This window comes from Antechinus flavipes, chromosome 6 (assembly GCF_016432865.1).
Source record: "Antechinus flavipes isolate AdamAnt ecotype Samford, QLD, Australia chromosome 6, AdamAnt_v2, whole genome shotgun sequence".
Taxonomy (NCBI): Eukaryota; Metazoa; Chordata; class Mammalia; order Dasyuromorphia; family Dasyuridae; genus Antechinus; species Antechinus flavipes.
Genome location: NC_067403.1, coordinates 101918234 through 101938473, shown reverse-complemented (window position 1 = coordinate 101938473; position 20240 = coordinate 101918234). Strand labels below are relative to the sequence as shown.

Here is a 20240-nt window from a genome sequence, read left to right as displayed (position 1 = left end):
TATGAAATTGCCTAAGAAGCTTGCTAGGGTAATGTAAGTTTAACAACCACAAAGAAGGTTAGACATTAACATTTCTCTATAAATGCTGATTCTACAAAATGATCTGAAAAGAAGCTCAATGGTGGAATATGAATAGGAACTCAAAGAACTAATCTAATTCAAAGCCATTGATCAAATGGTTTTCCAAATCAAAATCCTGCTACAATTTCAAAAAGTGCTCATTCAATTTCTATCCTATGACCTCTAGGAAAAAGAAACTCTTGGCTTTCTATTATTGCTTATTCCATCTTTGGACAGGTATAGTTGTTAGGAAGTTTTTCTTACAAAGTATTCCATCAGACCTAACACACTGTCAACTCATATTCTTCATCCACTTTTCTTCTTCATAATACCTGTAGTTAAAGTAAGTCCATGTGCTTATAAATCACAAATTGTGTTTCACCTCTCCTATTTTGCAGCAGGATAATCAGAAATGAACACAATAGATAGGTTTTTTTTTTCCTTATAACTCGTTAAAGAAACAGAGCAAACAAGAATATGAAAAGGTTTTTGTTCCAGTTCTCTATTTTTCTGGCTATGCTCCATTAAGATATCCTTAGTCATATAATACAACCCCATATAGAGAAAAACAGAATTTATGAAAAACATTCTCAATAGACAGTTTCTTGTCATGTCTTCCTACCCTGTCCTTTATAGAATCTCTGGAGACATTGGAACTTCTCTGAAACTATTAGGAGTATTTTCAAAATCCAGGGCATACTGGGGAAAATAGCAACGAAGGGAAACAGAAACAAAGATGAGTTTTTAAAAAATGAATAATGCCAGGTGTAAACACATTAATTAGCTTTTCTTTAAGGAGATAAACAGTCTGAAGAGAGCCCCAAATCTGAAGAATGTTTCTGTCATATAAGAAATTCTATAATGCAGGTTGGAGGAGGAGGGGGAGAATGGGGATCGAAGGTAACACAGAGGAGGAAAAACATAAAGGAAGAATAAAATCAAATTTGCCCAGGGATAAAGAATGGCTGTTAGCCAACACCCCCTTTTTCATGAAGCAGCTATATAAAGGAACCAGAGCTCTTATTTCATGAATGACAGCAGCTTCCTGAATTTAACCCAAGTGTTATAAAACTTCAACAAATTTCTCTAAAAGAAATATGATTTATTATATTAGAGCAGCAATATCTGTACCACTTAAAACTTGAAGGAATATAACAATAAACACACATCTTAAAGAACATGTTTTAACTTTAAAAAACAAACAAAATAGGTTGGTCCTTTATCTTAGTATATTTCATCAATTCAGTGCTAATGTTAGTTCCTTCATAAATCTTCATTCTCCACTGAAACTGATGGTAAATAAAAAGGAAGATAGAGAAGACAGGTGAAAGATGAATTGTGAAGAATGGTACTGAATGAATGAAGGATGAGTCTTAAAGTGAGATTTTATGCCAGCAAGTCCAAGTTTTGATGTGTTACCTCTCCCTCTTAGTGTTCTAATAACATTTATAATAGGCATTATTACAAATGTATTTACACGAAGAAAGACAGAGACACAAAGAGAGTAGAGAGACTAAGAGACAGAGACAATTTCAGAAACAGAAACAGAGTGAGAGAGAGAGAGAGGCAGAGACAGAGACGACAGAGACAGAGAAAGCATTCTTGCCATAAGGTAGTAATCTCAAGAGAGGAGCTGAATGCTAACTGCAACCAGACTGATACACAAACCATCCCTTTATTTCATTGCAATTGTTCTCAATTATCTCTAAGAATTTAGGTCCCTCTCAAAGATTCCCAAGTTCCTTGCTATGCTACAGCTTTCTCCAGCTTTTTCGGCACACAACTGAGAATGCTTTAAACCACTTCTTGTTTGCCCTTTTCTGTATTGTAGACACCACTGAGAGTCTGGTAAAACCTATGGAACCCTTCTCAGAATAATGTATTTAAATGCATAAAATAAAGTGTGTAGGATATATTATATTGAATTAAAGATATAACTTTTTTTTTCTCATCCAAGTACATAGATGTCCATGTTAAGAATCCCAGGCTTTGGATACTGATCCCAGCAGCAGATTTCCACATAGCTTTTCATTTTCTGGACCTTTCCTTCAATGAGCTTAGTAACCAGATGGTGTTATCCATAATCCATCCCATGTACTCAAAACTAAATTTAAGCCCTTATTGGTCAAAGCTTTTGTAATGCCTATGGATACTTACTTAAAAGTTTATTCTGTTGTAATGAAAATCAGGCTTTTGATGCAAGCCAGAAATGATCATTTTATGGCATGGACCCAGAGGTAAAGTAAAAAGTTAGTCTTTGTCAGTTTCTCCCCTCTTACCATACCTCCTTAGTTTCTCTTTCCCTTTCTCACACTTATTTTAATTGACAATCCTTATTTTTAAAAAATGAAACTATAATCACTGTGTTAATTTATTATCCAATTCAACAAGCATTTCTTGACCATATAGCCCATATTCCCACTTTAGTTACACTTTCCCACATGCACACAAATGCCTCTACAGACTCAGTTCATACCTTAGGACTGATCCCAAAAGTGCCATTATCTCATGCCTCCATGTGGAGTTTCTCCAGGAAAATCTCTAAATATAACTTAGGTTTGGCTCATGTCTAAGTTTTCCCAAATGTGGATAACAGGGTCTCTGCTCATAGGCACTCAAAGTAGCAATGCAGATAAGTAGGACAGACTTTTCTTTATCCCATAGGAAATACAGAATGTGTGAAGGGCTCACAGGAATCCATATTCAGAGAAACAAATAAAGCACTCAAATAGCCCATTGGTTTCCCTCACAAAGGTCCTGAACTTGGGGCTGTCATTGGTAAGTCATTTTTAACATTCCGGTGGATCTTTAGCCCTCTAATGGGGTTCTACATACTTTCCGCCATAATTGCACTAACAATCTATGATTTGATTTGCCCCAGAAGGCAAACACCCTTTAGGATTACTGAATAAACAATTCTTTTCCTATCAAATTTGCACTGTCTAAATAACTCAACAGCTTTTTTTCCTCCAGGGAGGATGCTATTCGAGAACTGTAGTCACAGCTTTCTTATTTCTCCAAGAAGTATACATACAGAAGTAGGCAATTTCCTTCTCTTTGTAAAAGGCCTGATCCTCAATCTTGGGGATCTTAGGAAACTAAAGTTATTCACAGGTAATCCCACATGTTGGGACTTTTCTCTAAGGCTAAGTAACATATTCATGTCTGATTTGGTCATGTTCTTCTAGAGGAAATTGTTCAGTGCCTTAGCTCTTACCCTCTCATGTAGTGGAAAAGTCTGCTCTTAAGGTCTCTTCTCTCTCAGACCACTTGAAAGCATATCAAACTCCCATAGACCCTCTGCAAAAAGGCAATCATTTCTAGTTTAGGGGAAAAGAGACCATTTATGAACATAAATCCTTACCTTCCCACAACACTGGTCAGTTCTATTGCAAGCTAGTCTGTCTCCTGAACAGAGGAAGGCCAAAATAGAGCTCACTTTTACAGACCACATTGAGGGATGGCTCCTCAGACAAGGGTCCACTTCTTTGAATCTCAGGTCATCAATCATCTAAGGCACATCCTTAGTCACTGAGAACCAAATAGGAATTCTGTGTCTTTTCAGCCAAGTGCCACTCCAATCCATCTTCCGTTCAGTCACTAAAATGATTTTTCTAAAGTGCAGGTCCAATAATGTCACACACACACACACACACACACACACACACCCCTTCCACTCAATAAACTCCAGTGGCTTTCTACTGTCTCCAGGAGCAATTACAAAATTTACTATTCAAAGCCTTTTATAACTTAGAGTCCTCCTAAATTTCCATTCTTCTTATACCTAACCCCCCAAGGTGTACTAAGATGTACTCTTTGTTATAGTGACACTGATTTTTTGGCTATTGCTTAAACAATACATCATCTTACTTCATTCTCTTGGCTCCAGACATTTTTCTGTCCTCTATGTCTGGAACACTCTCCCTCCTTTACTCCCAAATACTGCCTCCCTGGCTTCCTTTAAATTCTAACTAAAATCTTACCTTCTACAGGAAATCTTCACCAATTCCTCTTAATTCTAGTGCCTTTTCTCTTTGAATCATTTATTTACCCTGCATATTTTATATAAATTTGTTTGCCTGTTGTCTTTCCCATTAGTAAGCTCCTTGAGAGTAGGGATGATCTTTTGCTTCTTTTTGTACATTCAGTGCTTAGTACAGTGGTACAAAGGTATTGGAGCAGTTTGAGGTTTCCTTTCCCAGTTCATTTTTCAGATGAGGAAATTGAAGTAAACATCTAAAAATGTCTGAGATCAAAGTTGAACTGTAGGCCCAGCATTCTATTCACTGTGCCACCTAAATATTGATTGATAATCTCGTCTCATCAAGTGACATGTAACTCTCTCACATTTATTATATTTAAGGCATTGGGCTAAGCTCTAGGAATCTGGATGTAAAACTAAGAGAAGAAAAAGTATCTAAAGAAGGTAGTCAGTAATGACAAGCAAGGTCAAGGAGAATGCTGACTAAGGAAAGCCAATCAGATTTAGCAATTAAGAGATCATTGATGGCCTTTCAGAGAGTAGTTCAAAGAATGAGCCAGGGCAAAAGTATGAAGACCATGAATGGATTAATGTGAATAAATAAAAGACAGAAGAATGATTTGTCTGGATCACAGTGTTTAGGAGGATAAGTAATGGACATTGAGGCTAGAATTGTAGAGGGCTGAAACTCTTGAGTTCATGCACTGAGATCCTCAAAACTGAGCACTTAAGGCTAATTGCCGATTGGACAATACTCTATGGGCATATGCTTGGAAAATGGCCCTTCCCACTATTCTGTGTTGGCTCGATAATTGGTGTATACAGAGAATTGTAGGAGGGACTAGGGGATGGAGTAAGACTAGGCAGGGTCATTTTGGCGGTAGACGAGGAAGAAGGAGGTGGTGGAGAGTCTATCTATGTCCATCCAATTCAATCCTATCTCTAAAGACCAAGAATAAAGTCTAGGGAATTTTGCTTATCCTGATTCCGGCTGATTCTAAGGTATCCAGGGTGCTAACATGGTCATCACCACATTTGGTGCCCAATGTGTGGACCAGACCCTACTTTCACTGAAGAAGTCTCCAGTGACCAGGAAATAAGGTGAGTATTTTAATAGACAAGTCACTACACCCTTCACCACATCCTTCATCCTCACTTCAAAACCCTTAGGAATCATTGGATTCTCTGAGGCATAATAAGACTGTTGTAGGACTTGAAAACCCTCAGGAATCATTGGATTTTCTGAGAAATGATAAGACTGTTACAGGACTTCAAAATCTGCTGGAATCATTGGGTTCCCTAACACATTAAAAAGACTTTTGCAGAACTTCAAAAACTTGCAGGGATCATTGGGTTCCCTGACACATGAAGCAATGGACAATAGATTGGTTTTGGACTATCTCTTGGCTGCTGAAGAAGGCGTATGTGTGATTGCTGTTTACATACTCTCCTTCTAGGACTTCTGGCAATCTTTTACAACACCATGTTGATTTATATTGTTTGTTATACCGTTACTTGCGTGTACAATTCATGTTTGTTACACCACATCAAGCCTGCACTGACTGTGGGGAGAGTCATCACTAATAGCCTCTGCGTTATTGCTGTGTGCTTGTGTAATACCTCCCATGCTGATGGGTTTGTGCATAATAAGACCCTTCAGCCCAGAAACCTGCTAGCAACCCCACTTCCCTTTGGTGCTTTTCATCTCCCTTCCTGAGAAGTCAGGGAGGGTTGTGATCACCTCCTTTTAGTGCTTTCAACTCCCTTCCTGAGAAGTCAGAGATGGTATGACCACCTGTGTTTTAAAACAAAAGAAAGCAGGAGATGTAGAGGGCTGAAACTCTTGAGTTCATGCACTGAGATCCGGACAACAGAGCACTTAAGGTTAATCACCAATTAGACAATACTCTATAAGCATATACTTGGAAAATGGCCCTTCCCACTATCCTGTGCTGGCTCAATAATTGGTGTATACAGAGAATTGTAAGAGGGACTAGGGGGTGGAGTAAGACTAGCCAGGGTCACTTTGGCAGTAGACAAGGAAGAAGGCAGTCATGGAAATTCTGCATCCATCTAATTCAATCCTACCTCTAAAGACCAAGAATAAAGACTAAGGACTTTTGCTTATCCTGATTCTGGCTGATTCTAAGTATCCAGGGTGCTAACATGGTCATCACATAGAATGATAGGTAGGACCATGTTGTGAAGGGCTTTAAATGCTAACAAGAAGAGTTAATAATTTTATCTTAGTAGCACACTGGGTGTGATTGAACAGGGAAACCACATGATCAGAGCTACAGTTATGAAATCAGAAAAAATTCAGAAAATCAGAAGAAATTGAGAAAAAAAATGGAGTAGAAAGAGGCTTAAGACATGGAGACCAATTGAGATGCTATTACAGTAAATTAGGCAACAGGTGATGGGAGTCTAAATGAAGATGGGATTTGTCAGTAACAAGAAGAAATCCAATGTAAGAGATAGAAATGGCATGACTTGGCAATTGATTACATATGTAGGGGCGGAGGGAGGAAGCAGAAAAGGTGGGAGATAACAAATTGCAGAGTCCATTACAGATCAAGTTTCTGGAATTCTTTCTGGGATCAACTGGAATATACTTGGGCTCAGTCATGAACTTGCTTCCTGTGACATAGATATTTAGAACTTAAGTTAAAGTTAGCAAAATTGGCATCACAAATCAGGTTGCTACTTGAAGGTAAATCTCAAGGAGATTAGTGAGGTTCTGTGAAGATTGAGTTTCAGAGATCCAGGGCCTATACCAAAAACTAAATCAGTAAATATTTCCTGGAAGGGAGAGTAGAAGAGTACACCTTGGCAGAGAAAATACCATTTTTATTTCAAAACGTTATTTTTCATATACAAAAAAAGAAGAAATTTATCATCTGGGTATGCATTTGTTCTTTCCTAATCACATATTTGTATGGTAGAACAGAGTTCAAATCCTGCTTCAGACACTTTTTCCAACACCATAGAACTTCGTGCAAGTCACAAACACTATAGGTCCTAGGTTAGTGTCTAAAGCAGGATTTGAACTCAGATATCCAACCCTTGCACTTTATACTATTCTGCCCCTATCATACAATTATATATGTGGGATTTGACCTCGATGCCTTTTTTTTCAGTTTTTTTGTTGAAGCTTTTTATTTTCAAAACATATATGCAAGGATAACTTTTCAACATTGATCCTTGCAAAACCTTTTTCCAATTTCCCTCTCTTCACCCACCCCTTCCCCTAGATGGCAGTAATTCAATATATGTTAAACATGATTTTTAAAAAATATGTAAATCAAATATAGGCATACATGTTTATACAATTATCTTGCTGCACAAGAAAAATCTGATCAAAAAGAAAAATGAGAAAGAAAATAAAATTCAAGCAAACAATAACAAAAGAAGTAAAAATGCTCTGTTGTAGTCTGCATTCAGTACCCACACTCCTCTCTCTGGGTGCAGATGGTTCTCATCATCACAAGATCATGGGAACTGGCCTGAATCACTTGATGCCTTGTTCATCTTCATTGAAGGTGTCTGATATTATCACTGAAAACATTATGCTAAAAAGCATGGAAACAGGGGATAGCTAGTTGGTGCAGTGGACAGAGCACCAGCCCTGAAGTCAGGAGGACCTGAGTTCAAATCTGACCTCAGACACTTAACACTTCCTGGCTGTGTGACCATGAGGCAAATTAACCCTAATTGCCTCAGAAAAAAAAAAAAAAGCATGGGAACAAGTATTCAGTTCTGCTCCATTCTATTTGTATCTAAGGAAAGCTTTAAAACATCATCCATTATCCAAAATCTGTTCAAGCACCCGTTATGAAATTGGCATCCAAAAATGTGAACACCTCTAGGCAACCAAATGTTGCCATGATCTTCCACAAGCCTTCACAACTGACATTATCAAAGACCATGGTCAGATTAATAGACATGTATAGACTACTGTTGTGCCTATGGAATTTCTCCTGGAGTTGTTCATCAACAAACCCATCAACTATTCTTTGGCTTTTTCTGAAGCCATACTGGTTCTTAGGTAGATGACTATTTCCAGGTGAAGGATTAGCCTATTAATAAGGAGGTTCTCACAGGAGAACCTATCTCCTTTTCCTTCATAGAAATGGACAATGAAGGCATCCTTGAATTCCTCAGAGATATCCTCCTCTTGCCATATAAACTGGAAGATTTTAGTCAGCTTTTGTATGAGCAATGGACCCCTTGCCTTATTAATCTTAGGGAAAATAGAATCAACAACAGGCACTTTGCAAAACAAGAGAAGCCTAATGAATTCAAAACCTTTTCTTTAGTTGGACATTCAGACAGAGAGGTACTGACTTCAACCTGAGATATATGGTCAGTAGCTTCCGTATTGTTTGATGATAGTAGACTGAGAACACTATGGAAGAGTTCAGTCCATGTCTCTAGGATCATGTGATTATCATTGATTTTATGTCTTGGTCTTCCTTGCCATCATAGTAACTTTTTATGATCAAGTTCTTTTTTATTGTTTTCTCATTTTTCTAGCCTATTTCTTAACTTTGAACATTACGTTAAAGTTAGATTCTATTCATCTTGGGTGGGAGAGGACCTGTCCCAAGCTTTTTTGCACTATTGTTTTCAGTGCTAGTTCTGGGGATCTGCATGTTTTCTATATTTCCAAGGTGATGTGATCAGGGTAGAGGTGTAGCTACTGTTCCTGAGGTCTGTGCTTCGGACTACCAAGGAAGGGGCCCTGTGTCCTTAAGGCCACAAGAACTAGGACTCCTTTTGGCCCTGAAACTGCAACCTAATACTGCAGTGGAAAATAGAGTTTCCACTCAGCACCAGCTGTACAACGGGTCTCTTGTAATCTCTTACTGAGCTGTTGTCCAATTGCCTGGCCATCTCTGGACTGAGAGCTCTGGGAACTGCTCTTTTTTAGCTGCCTCCAAAGCCTACTGCTAGTGCTGGTGCCATATGTACTATGCTCTGGACCAGCCTACACAAACACACACACACACACACACACACACACACACACACACACACACACACACACTCTGTGTCACAGACTTCTCCTACCAACCTCTTAAATGGTCTTCCTTTTCTGGGAAAAAAACCTGTTTCACCCTGACATTTTGTTGGCTCTACCACTCCAAAGTTTGATTTGAGGCACTATTTTAAAGTTTCTTTGAGGGAAATGTTAGGAGAGTTCAGATAGATTGCCTCTTCTAATATGCCATCTTGACTCCACCCTATAGCATTTTTCTTTGAAGATAAAATATAGACTCTACTCAAAAGACTTTCATTTTCATTCCAGTAATGAATGGGATGGTCCAAACTGATGAGATTACAGATACATCTGAGTGTATGAGAAAATGTTAGAAGAAAAGACACTAGCAAATTGGAGATGTATTCAAGAGATCATACAGAGTAGAAATGACAAAATTTCACAACTAATTGAATATGTGGGGAAAGTTGGAAAAGGTCAGGATGACGACAAGGTTGTTTTAAACCTGGGTGCCTGGAAGAATGCTTATGCCTCTGGACAGTAACAGAAAAGTTCAGAAGAGAAATTAGTTAGGAGGAAAAGATAATAAATTGTTTTGGACATGTTAAGTTTGAGATGCCAATAAGACATATAATTTGAAATGTCTGCGATGATATGAAATTGCTTGCCTTCTCAAGGAGGTGGGAAGAAAGGAAGGAAGAAAATTAAGATGAGAGTAAGAAAGGAAAGAAGAAAAGAAAAAAGGAGAGAAGGAAGGAAGGAAGGGAGGGAGGGAGGGAGGAAGGAAGGAAAGGAAGGAAGGAAGGAAAGAAGGAAGGAAAGAAGGAAGGAAGAAGAAGGAAGGAAGGAAGGAAGGAAGGAAGGAAGGAAGGAAGGAAGGAAGGAAGGAAGGAAGGAAGGAAAGAAGGAAGGAAGGAAGGAAGGAAGGAAGGAAGGAAGGAAGGAAGGAAGGAAAGAAGGAAGGAAGAAGGAAGGAAGGAAGGAAGGAAGGAAGGAAGGAAGGAAGGAAGAAGGAAGAAGAAGGAAGGAGGGAAGGAAGGAAAGAAGGAAGGAGGGAAAAAGGAAGGAAGGAAGGTCTTCCAGACCCAGAGTAAGGCTACAAACGATGAGCTTTTGAAACCATTCTAAATATAGACTACCAAATAATAACAACAACTTACCTTTGTTCAGAACATCAAGTTTTTCAGATTGTTTCCCTCCCAACAATCTGAGGAAACTGGCAGCATTACAAAAGTTATTTTCCCCATTTGGCTGATGAAAAATATCACAAAGATTAAGGGACTGTGTGTAAAGTCACAAAACCAATCCTTGTCAGAGCTAGGATTTGATCTTCTCTCACCAAACTCAACACCTCTATGGCATAAAAACTATATAAACTGGACAGCACCAAGATGGCAGAGAGTAGACAGGTCTCTGTCTCAGCTCTTCCTGGTTTCTATCAGATCAACCCCAGATTAAGTCTCTGACTTTTGGAGTTTGAGAGTGACAGAACCCACAAATATTTGAAGTGTAACAAATTTTCAGCAGAAGATATTTTAGAAGAACTTTAAGAAAGGTCTCTCAATTGGGCAAGGGAAGAGGCGGTCCAGTATAGGAACAGCACAGGGATCCCAGATGGAGTGGTCTCTATGCCAGGTGAATCTATTGAGAGGCTCTTAGCCAAAATACAGCACCATTAACTACTCTGTCCTGGTTCAGAAGCTAGTGGATCAGCAGACCAGCTACGAGACTTCTAATACAGCTACAGAATGTAAATAATGAGTCCCTGAGCCCCAACAAAATGTAGGACTTGGCCATGCCCACTCAGCATGAGAATGAAGCTGGCAGCTCCAGCCCCAGGGCTGAGTGAAACCATTGTTACCTGTAGAGGAAGCTTGAAACCATCTCCCCTTGGCCCTAAGCACATACCTCAACCTTTAAAAATGAGCAAAAAAGCAAAAAGAGCTCTGACCATAGACAGCTTTTATGAGGACCTCAAACCCTGAGGACACTAAAGGCACTTCTCCAGAAGAAGCCTCCAAGAGTGATATGAGTTGGTCTCCATGTCACAAGAGTCTCTTGAAAGAATTTAAAATTTTTGAAAAGGAAACAGAAATTATCTAAAGAAAACTCATTAAAAATAGATTTAATAAAATGAAAAAAGAATATAACTCCTTAAAAATAGATTTGATGAAATGGAAAAAGAAAGTAATTCCTTGAAAAACAGAATGTATGAAACAGAAAAAAATTCAATGAACAAAACAACTCATTTATAAGTTCAATTGGCCAAAAGGAAAAGGGAATAAAAAAGATAATTGAAGAAAATAAATCACTAAAAATTACAATTAAACAAATGGAAGTGAATGACTCAATGAAACATCACCAATCAGTCAAAAAAAAAAAAAAACCCAAAAATGAAAAAAATGAAGAAAATGTAAAATACCTCAATGGAAAAACAACTGACCTGGATATTAGATGCAGGAGAAATAATCTAAGAATTATTAGACTACCTGAACACATGATGAAACAAAAAGCCCAGACAACATTTTTCAAGAAATCATCAAGGAAAACTGTCCTGATGTCTTTAAAACTACATAAACTGCTTTAGTTTATGTCAGTGAATCTCTTGAGGTAGGGTAAGAATGTAAAATAATATCAATTCATTTTTATTGTTACAGATGGGGGTTTTTTTTGGCAGTAATCACGTCACTAAATGTTCATACATCATGTTCAATTTTAAAAAAACTTCCACTGTAAATAAGTCATAGAAGAAGACTCACTAATTTGTTTTCTTGTAAAAACTCAGCATTCTTATCTTTTCTTAAACAAACAGTCCTGACAAATTATAGGATGTTTCAAAAATTTCATGGCAGATCTGGCACATTTATTTTATAATAGATTAAACTTTATTTATTAGTCTTGATTTCCCCTCATTCAATATAGGAGTTTCATTGGCTCAGACTAATACATCTAATCCATCCTTGCATGAATTATTTGGCCAATTTCTGCCGATGATATAAAAAATAAATTTTACTAAAGGTCATGGCACCATGCCTAGTTTCCCATTCATTTGCATTCATAAGCGTGATTTATTGAGTCTTAAATTTATTTCTGTGGTGCTTGGTTCTTATGTAATAGATCCTTATCTAAAGACCACATCAATATTCATTCATTTAATTAAGGTGACAAATCCATAGCAAAAAAAAAAAGTATCTTTTCTCAAAATTCTGTCTCCTGATGTTCTTCTAATAAGTATGCTGCTGTCCCTGGAACTAAGCCCCTGGAGTGTTGAAGGTTGTACTTTAAGGTGGTGGGGGAGATAGAAAGGTTGATCTTATAAGGAATTGACGTCATGCAGTGAAAAGAATCAGAGGACATCCATTTGACTCTAAGTTCTGCCACCCATGTGACACAAGAGAAATCACTTCATCTCTCTGATCTTCAGTATTCTCATCTGTAAAATGGGGAAGCTTAATTAGATGAACTTTGTGATCCTTTCTAGTCCTAAAATCCCTGATTTAATGATTCAATGAACTCTAAGGTTCCTTTCCCCTCTAAAATCTATGATCTTAGGGGATTCTGGATGAGAGCATCGCAGCCATTTAGAAGGTACCCACAATGGGCCAAGACAAGTATCTTGCAGCACAACTGTAACTGCGATGATTAGAATAAAAGTTATGATTCCTATGCTCCATGTTGCAGGGGGAAATGTGGAGGTAGGACAATAAATACCAAAGTCATTCTCCATTCCTTGACTGCCAATCATATCTTTTCATAACTATTAATCAAGACAAATCACCATTTTCTACCTATTGTTTAAATATGCCATATATGCACAAGAGGACATTGACAACCAGTCAGTCATCAAGCAATTGCAAAGGATGTTGCAAAAGGTAGCAGACACGGATAGCTTGCAATCTGCATCATTAGGATGTAAAATAGTACTAAATCCATGAGGAGAGTATCTGAATTGAGTATTTGAATGATTGGAATTGAGTATCTAAATATGCAGAATTGAGTTTTTAAATAGAAAAAGTATACTCAGCGAAGGCAGTAGTATCAAAGGTAAACACAAAAGATATCCTGTGAAAAATGGCATTTGAGCTGAGTGTTGAAGGAAGCATATGGATTTCAAGAGACAGAGATAAGGAAGAAGAGTCATTTAAACATGAGGACACCCAATGCAAAGACTTTAAATGACTATGCTTTTTATTCTAAAGCAATAATAAGCCTTAATAGCCAAGACTCAGAAGGCAAAGGACAGAGAAGCTTTCTGCTGGTCCTAAGGGAAAGGATTTTTCTGCCTTTTGTTAAAGAGCTTGTGAGAGGGCAAAAAAAAAAAAAATTATGTATATGTTATAAGCCAAGAAAGCATAGCAACACCTGCTCTTCCTTGAAAAATATTTTGTTGCTATTTACTTACTATGTCATTTAATGACCTGTGCTTGTGCTAGAACTAGAGCTTGAACTAGCTATTTTGACTACTAAAGGTGAATACAATGGTAGGGCCTTAAGTTTATAGAAGATTCACGAAGTAATCTGAATCTGCACATTGATGTTACCTCCCTCCCTCCCTCTTCTTCCTTCCCTCCCCCCTTCTTTTTCTCTATTTCTCTCTCTCTCTCCCTCCCTTCCCCCTTCACACACACATTTTTACCATGCTCACATGGATATAGGGATTCTAACTGATCTGCATAATAATACTATGAACTACATAGTACAAATATTATCATCCTCAATTTTAAAACTAGGAAAACAGTGACTATAATTAAGTTATTTGCCCAAAATCACACAACTATTAAATGTTGGAGTCCAGAGTTCAAACTTAGATCTTCAGACTTCATGTTCAGTATTCTTTTTAAAACAACACGTGCTTTCTCAAATAAATTAAAATCCCTGCTCATAAATACAAATAATTAGGCAAATAGTCTTTGGATACAGACATTTTAAAATATCCCATAGTAATAATGTTATATATGTGATACATATATAACTGGCCTGGGCCTAAACTTTCAGGTCTTTCAGTATTATCTGTTTCTAATTTCTTTCTTCCTTACCTTTCTCATCAGTGAAAATTAAACCATTATTAAAGGTTGCAGGAATAGTATCAGAAAAATAAATGTGCTTTATGTTAAATATTGTTGTCAAAAACTGAAATGTTATAATAGTAATTTTATATACACAAACATATATTTGTTATATATGCATATACATATAGCCACATATACATACAAGTGCTTTGACTTAAAATGAATTTGTTATCTAACCATTTCCCTTGTGGATAATATGCAACCAACTGACTTTTCACATAATTAAATGTAATATTCATGAGAGACAATCAATGGTTCTTGAAGACTAGCAAGACCCCTGCCCTGCCAAGCTCTGTCCATTTTTCAGGAATTTGTACCCTAGGCTATAAGACACACATAAGCCTGCTGCATTAGAAAGTAATAGAATCAGTCATATTATCTCTAAACAGAGATCTTGATTGATTTATTCCTTTATTCCTTCTTTCCTTCCTTCAAATAGCATCTAGATTAGAGCCTTATACCCAGCAGAGACTTAATAAACAGTTGCTGATGAAATGAATGAAGCATCTACTATATGCAAGATACAATGATTCTTACTAGAATTATGTCATTGCTAATTGCTTATTAATAATTATTGAGTTCTATCTATAAGCCATTTTTATTTCAAGAAACATGAGTCATTGTCTCATTTAAATAGTTAAAGAAAGGCACCATATGTGTTAATAAATATAATCATATTGACATCCTGTTATATGAATATTAAACTCTGAGACACTGAATTTGTTCCTATTAAAGTGGCAAGGTGGCCTTGTGGAATTTAATAGTGCAGGTGACAGCAAATTACAATAAGCAGATGAGCTACAATGCTGTGAAAAAGAAACCATTAAGAAAATGTACCTAAATATTGCATTATTGCTGTGTTACCACATTAATTTATTCATTCATACAACAAGCATTGATTGAACTGCTTTGGGTTTCTTCTGCCTTTTGGTGGATGCCAAAAGTGGGGAAGAACATTTTTATATAAGAGCTGTAACATTTCAACAAAACTAAACACAAAATCAATAGCCAAGCAAAATGATGTCTAAATTCTAACAAGAGCTCCAGACCCCAGAAAGAAGGCAGCACCTATTTTTTAAAATATTTACATCAAGAGCTGTAACTAGGGCCAGGCAATTGGAGTTCGGTTCAGGTTCCTGAAATTTGGAGGGAATGAATAGCCCTTGCACTTCTTTAGCAATGAAAACAAATGAGTTTGGTTCTTAATTAGCAAGAATAATTAGTTAAAATGGGAAGTGATGAAATGGACAGTTTCTCCTATCCATTTACTCCAGTAGACACAGATATATCCTAAATGAATTCCTCCTCAGTCTGGGCCCATTCTGTTTCCTTCTCCCATGAAAGTTCTAAAGTCTCTACCTCCTTCTGCACAAATTGGATTTTTCTTTAATAGTTTAAGAGCTTGCCTAGGTAGAATTCTGCTTGCATCTAAAGATTTCTTATTTCATCTCACCAGCATATTCTGGCAATCTTATATGAAATTTAGATGGAGGTCACAGAGTTAATGTGAGTCCACAGTCAGAAGAAACAAGGGCTAAAGGTGATAGCATGTTTGGACAGAAGAAAGAGTATAAGTTTGTTGAGCTTGATCAACGCCACCATCTTAAGGTTGAGGGAACAGTCTTAGTGTTACTGGCTCATCATTCCTCACAATTACAGAGAGGTCTGTACCCTGGTACCAAGGAGATCCCAAGGATAAACCAGGAGATGAGAAACATCCCCTTTCCTGGCTACCTGGCCAGCAAAAGAAGCTGATCCTAGGACAACAATTATTACTGGGACTGCACTCAATGTTGTTTCAGTTTGATAAAAATGACTAGAATTTGGGATCAGCTGGTACAACCTTCCAAAACCCAGAGTGATCTCTACATCTTAATGAGGCATCAGGGTAATACTTAAAAGGAAGATAGTTTTATTATAATGTTGGTCAAATGAGCTTTTGTGGTCTATTCTGGAAAACTAATCACTCTTTATAATACTGTTTCTATGAGAAAAATTCATAAATTCCAAATAATAACATGTTTGAACCTAGTTGTAAATTAAGAGTACTGATTGGACCAACTCTCAAAAATGCTTTTGGGAAGCAATATTAAATTCTATCACATAATCTCACAATTCGATTCTTCTAAACTCCTTTCTTCCTTCCTTAGTCCCATATCTGCCCATTAACCTGCAAGCTGGTACAATACAGAGATGGAGAGATGCCATTTATTCAGAGCTTTAACATTTACAAAGTATTTTATGCATGTTATTTGACCCCCATCCATAAAGACCATGTAAGGAAGGTGCTATTATTCTTCTCATTTACAGATAAAGAAATTGAACTTAAATGACTTATTCAGAGTCAGGCAGGTAGTGAAACTTCTTTAGAAAGATAGTATCTAAGAAAGGATTCCAATTCAAGTTTTCCTGTCAGAGTCCAAGTCTAGACACCTCTAGTTTTCTTAAAATATCCTCATCTAACACCACTACTTAATCTCAATCCGCAGTCATATACAAATTCAGACATCCTAAGTATTTGATAAACATCTTTTCATTTCTTTCAGTAGTCTCAAAGTTACAGAAGGGGGTCCAAAATGTCCTCAGAATAGGTCTGAGTCCAAAATTCAACTCCATTCCCAAAAGTTGCTCATTTGCCTTCACTCACACACCACACACACACACACACACACACACACACACACACACACACCATTTATGGGGAAAAACCAGGTTTTGGACCAAAGAAATTAGAGATTCTAGTATAATTCTATGTGGAACCTCATCTGACTTCTGGGCTGGAATGAAGGATTTCTGGGGGGGTTTTGTTTTTGTTTTTGTTTTTACATAACAGTATCATTCTCCAGCACAGGTTATTGCCTTAACTTCTCTTCTTTCTATTCAGCAAGGAGAGCTGATACACCAAATAGTAAATGCAACTAAATTAACCAACCAAAATGGGGACTAATACAAATGTTAACAATCTCAGAATTTTTTTTAAAGTGTTTAAACAGCCATGTAAAGTAGGTAGTGCAAATATTATTTCACACACACACATACATACACACACACACTTTTTTTTTTTTAATACAATTGCAGACTGAGGCCTAGAAAGAACAAATGGATTTACTCATAATTACACAGCTAGAAATAGAAGAACTAGAGTACGGTTTTTTCCATTTCTGGAGAGGCTTCTTCCAGCTCCTTCTACAAATCTATTTTTCCTAATCTCTTTAACTTCTCTAAAATGTGGGATAAAATACCTTAACAGATGCTAGACTATGAATGACTCCATTAGACTGTAAGTTTTCTGAAGGGCAAAGACAGAGAAAGCTTTTTGGCTTTCCCTACAGCTTTAATACTTAGCACAGCACCTGACATAGTGGACGATTAACAAATGCTAGTTGATTGAGTCACAAACCATACAATAGACAACTCACTTCCATAGCTTGTGTTTGATGGGTGGAGAATGGGGAAGAGAGAAGGGAGTGCATGCAAAGCGGTCCCTCCCAAAAAGGGAGAATAGAATGCAGTATTGCATCAAGGGAGAAAGCAGATTTCATCAATAAATTCTTTTTTAGGACGGGGATGTGACTGAATAGTTTAAAATGTCAGTTATAAAGATATCCCCTCGCCGAGGAAAATAATTAGCACCCTGTGGGCAGGCACTGTTCAATGTTTTTTTTAGTCTCTACACCCTCAGCTCTTTGTACAGTGTCTGTACCTACTATTTAGTAGGCACTCCATAAATATTCCTTGAATTGACTTGTGATTTTCAAAGGCAATCGAAGGCTCTTGGAAAAAGGTCTCGGATTGGGGGGGAAGGGGGAAAGGCTGAAAAGGTAAAAGGCTGCGAAGTTCTTAGCGAGAAAACTTGGGTTCCAGTTCCAAGGACGCGGGAAAATAAATGTAATTTAAACACTGCCACCCCGCTTCATTCTTGCACCGTACTGCGCTAGGGTGGGCAGTCCTTCGCAAGCTTCGCGTGCTCAGAAGATGCAAGCTCGCCACCCCGTTCCGCATCCTCTCGGGCCAGCTTGCGATCCAGCCCCTGACCTTCACCTCGGCGATTAGCTAAAGCAGGCAGAGGAGCCTGGCCCCGGCATGAGCATGCTCAATGGAGCCCTGACCTACTTCGGCGCCTCCCGGCGTGGGGGACCAAGGCCGCCTCCGGCCACTTGTATTTGTGTCGGGGCCTGGAGAGGGAGAGGGGAAAGAAAATCTCCGCGAAGGGGCAAGACTGCCGGAGAAGCTTCCTACGTGTCACCAAACCCTGACCCAGCAAAGGAACATGCCCAGTGCGTCCTGGAGGTGCCGAGGAGGAGGCTCGATGGGCAAGATCCTGCTTCTCCGGGTCTTAGAGATGGTTGAAGGGAATGAAAAGCGAAGAAACCCTTAAATGGAACGGGGCGGGGAAGGAGGTGGTATAGGGGATGGGCTAGGAGGCAGGGGAGGAGCTTGGGATGTACTGTCCTTACCCACTAACGCCACCAGCCCCTCACTGTACGCTTTGGCGAGGGCATTTTCCGGGAGCACTATTATTCTGGAAGGTTGGTACACACACACACACACACACACACACACACACACACACACACACGATTCTCCTTTTGAATTAGCAGGAACGTGGGCTGCTGGATAGCACAGCGGATGCTGTACCGAGAGTCTGGAAGGGCCAAGTTCAAATTGAGATACTTTTTTTAGCTATACGACTCTGGGCAAGTCACTTAACCGGTTTCCTCATCGGCAAAATGAAAATAAGATTAGTATTTACCTCAAACATTTGTTGTGAGGATAAAAATGAGAAAACATTAAAGAAAATATAAAATATTAAAGCCATATAAATGTTATTATTCTCTGGAAAGCACAGTGGGGCAAGGAGAAAGTGCTTTTTGAGAGCCTTTCCGTACTGTTATCTTTAAACCTAACACAAATGAAGTTCATGGAAGGAAAAAAATGATGACGTGTCTAAATGCTATATTCTCTCAGCATCCATCTGATTTCCCACTCACCACCAAGAGGTTCAGCGCCTCTTTCCTTTTCACGGACTTTTATCATTATATATCAAAGTCACCAGTCCCTAAAGCATGAGAAATTGTTTGATTCCCAACCTGCAGCTTGTAGTCCATCTGTTATGGCAAAGGTAATTCTCATCACTTTGCAAAATTGTTTTTTCATCTGGGAAATGTTGCTGATAACTCCTATACCACTTACTCCATAGAACTGTTGTGAAGATGAGATGACACACTCATTGAACTCCCGTGTTGTATAAATGAGAAATTAACAACCATTGATATTAAATGTTTTACCCAAAAGCTAACATGGAAGGACTGACCTCAAACGTAGCATCCTTTCCATTAGACTGCTGACAGACCACACTTGAGTAGTAAGTCCTAGAATCAGGATGTAAATTTATCTCTTAAATGAACAATAACACTATATATTCCTGATATCAATCAAGACAAAATTAGCTAGGTACAAACCATGCATATTAACAGGAGGTTGAAGCTTTCTAGAACCTTCCAACCTGTTTGAGAAGAACTTGTGGCTGCAGATACTTTTCTTCTTACCCAAAGACTATTTCTCTTTTTCCTCCTCCTCCTCCTCCTCTTCCTCCTCCTCCTCCTCCTCTTCCAGTTTCCCTCGCCCCGCCCTTTTGGCAGGTTTCGTCTCCTGGGAACTGGGTGGTTCCCTCCCTCCTTTCGACCCCACCCCCGGCTACTCTTCCTCTGGCTGTTGCTAAAATCCGGAAGAGTGGAATTGCCTCCCTGAAACTCCTTCGTGACTCTGGCAAGCCAGACTGGGCATGCTCAGGAGCCGGGCAGGTTTTTTTGGCTGCCAGTGGGTAGGCAGCTCTTGCTCTCCCGCAGCCTGCAGCATGCAGCTCGTGCATCCCTGAGGAGGCGGCAGCGGCGCACCGAGGAGGCGATCTGGGCACTGGCCCCTCGCAGTAAGCACTGCTCTAGGGCTCGGGCGCGCAGGCGAGGGAACCAGCCAGGGATGGAGGCGCTCAGCCCGGTCTCGCCGGGCTGGTGATGGCGCGTGGCACACGCTGGCTACCTGAGTGGCAGCGTTCAGGTTAGCGAGGGCGCCCGCCGAGGGGAGGAAAAAGAGGGGTGGGGAGCGAGAGCCGGCGGTGGCGGCTAGC

General features: G+C 38.8%; 1 protein-coding gene and 1 long non-coding RNA gene across 3 annotated transcripts in view; one reads left to right on the top strand and one right to left on the bottom strand.

Moving 5' to 3' along the window:
- Nucleotides 1-20240, bottom strand: part of LOC127540971 (uncharacterized) — a 154912-nt gene that overhangs the window by 97552 nt on the left and 37120 nt on the right. The gene's annotated exons all lie outside the window — the stretch shown is intronic.
- The window catches only part of MFAP3L (microfibril associated protein 3 like), a 66955-nt gene continuing 66571 nt past the window's right edge, over nucleotides 19857-20240 (top strand). The window contains exon 1 of one of the 2 annotated variants that reach the window (XM_051965991.1): nucleotides 19857-20042. The gene's annotated coding sequence lies outside the window, so the exon portion shown is untranslated. Of the gene's footprint in view, nucleotides 20171-20240 lie in introns of both variants that reach the window. The other variant, XM_051965990.1, reaches the window with a different exon arrangement.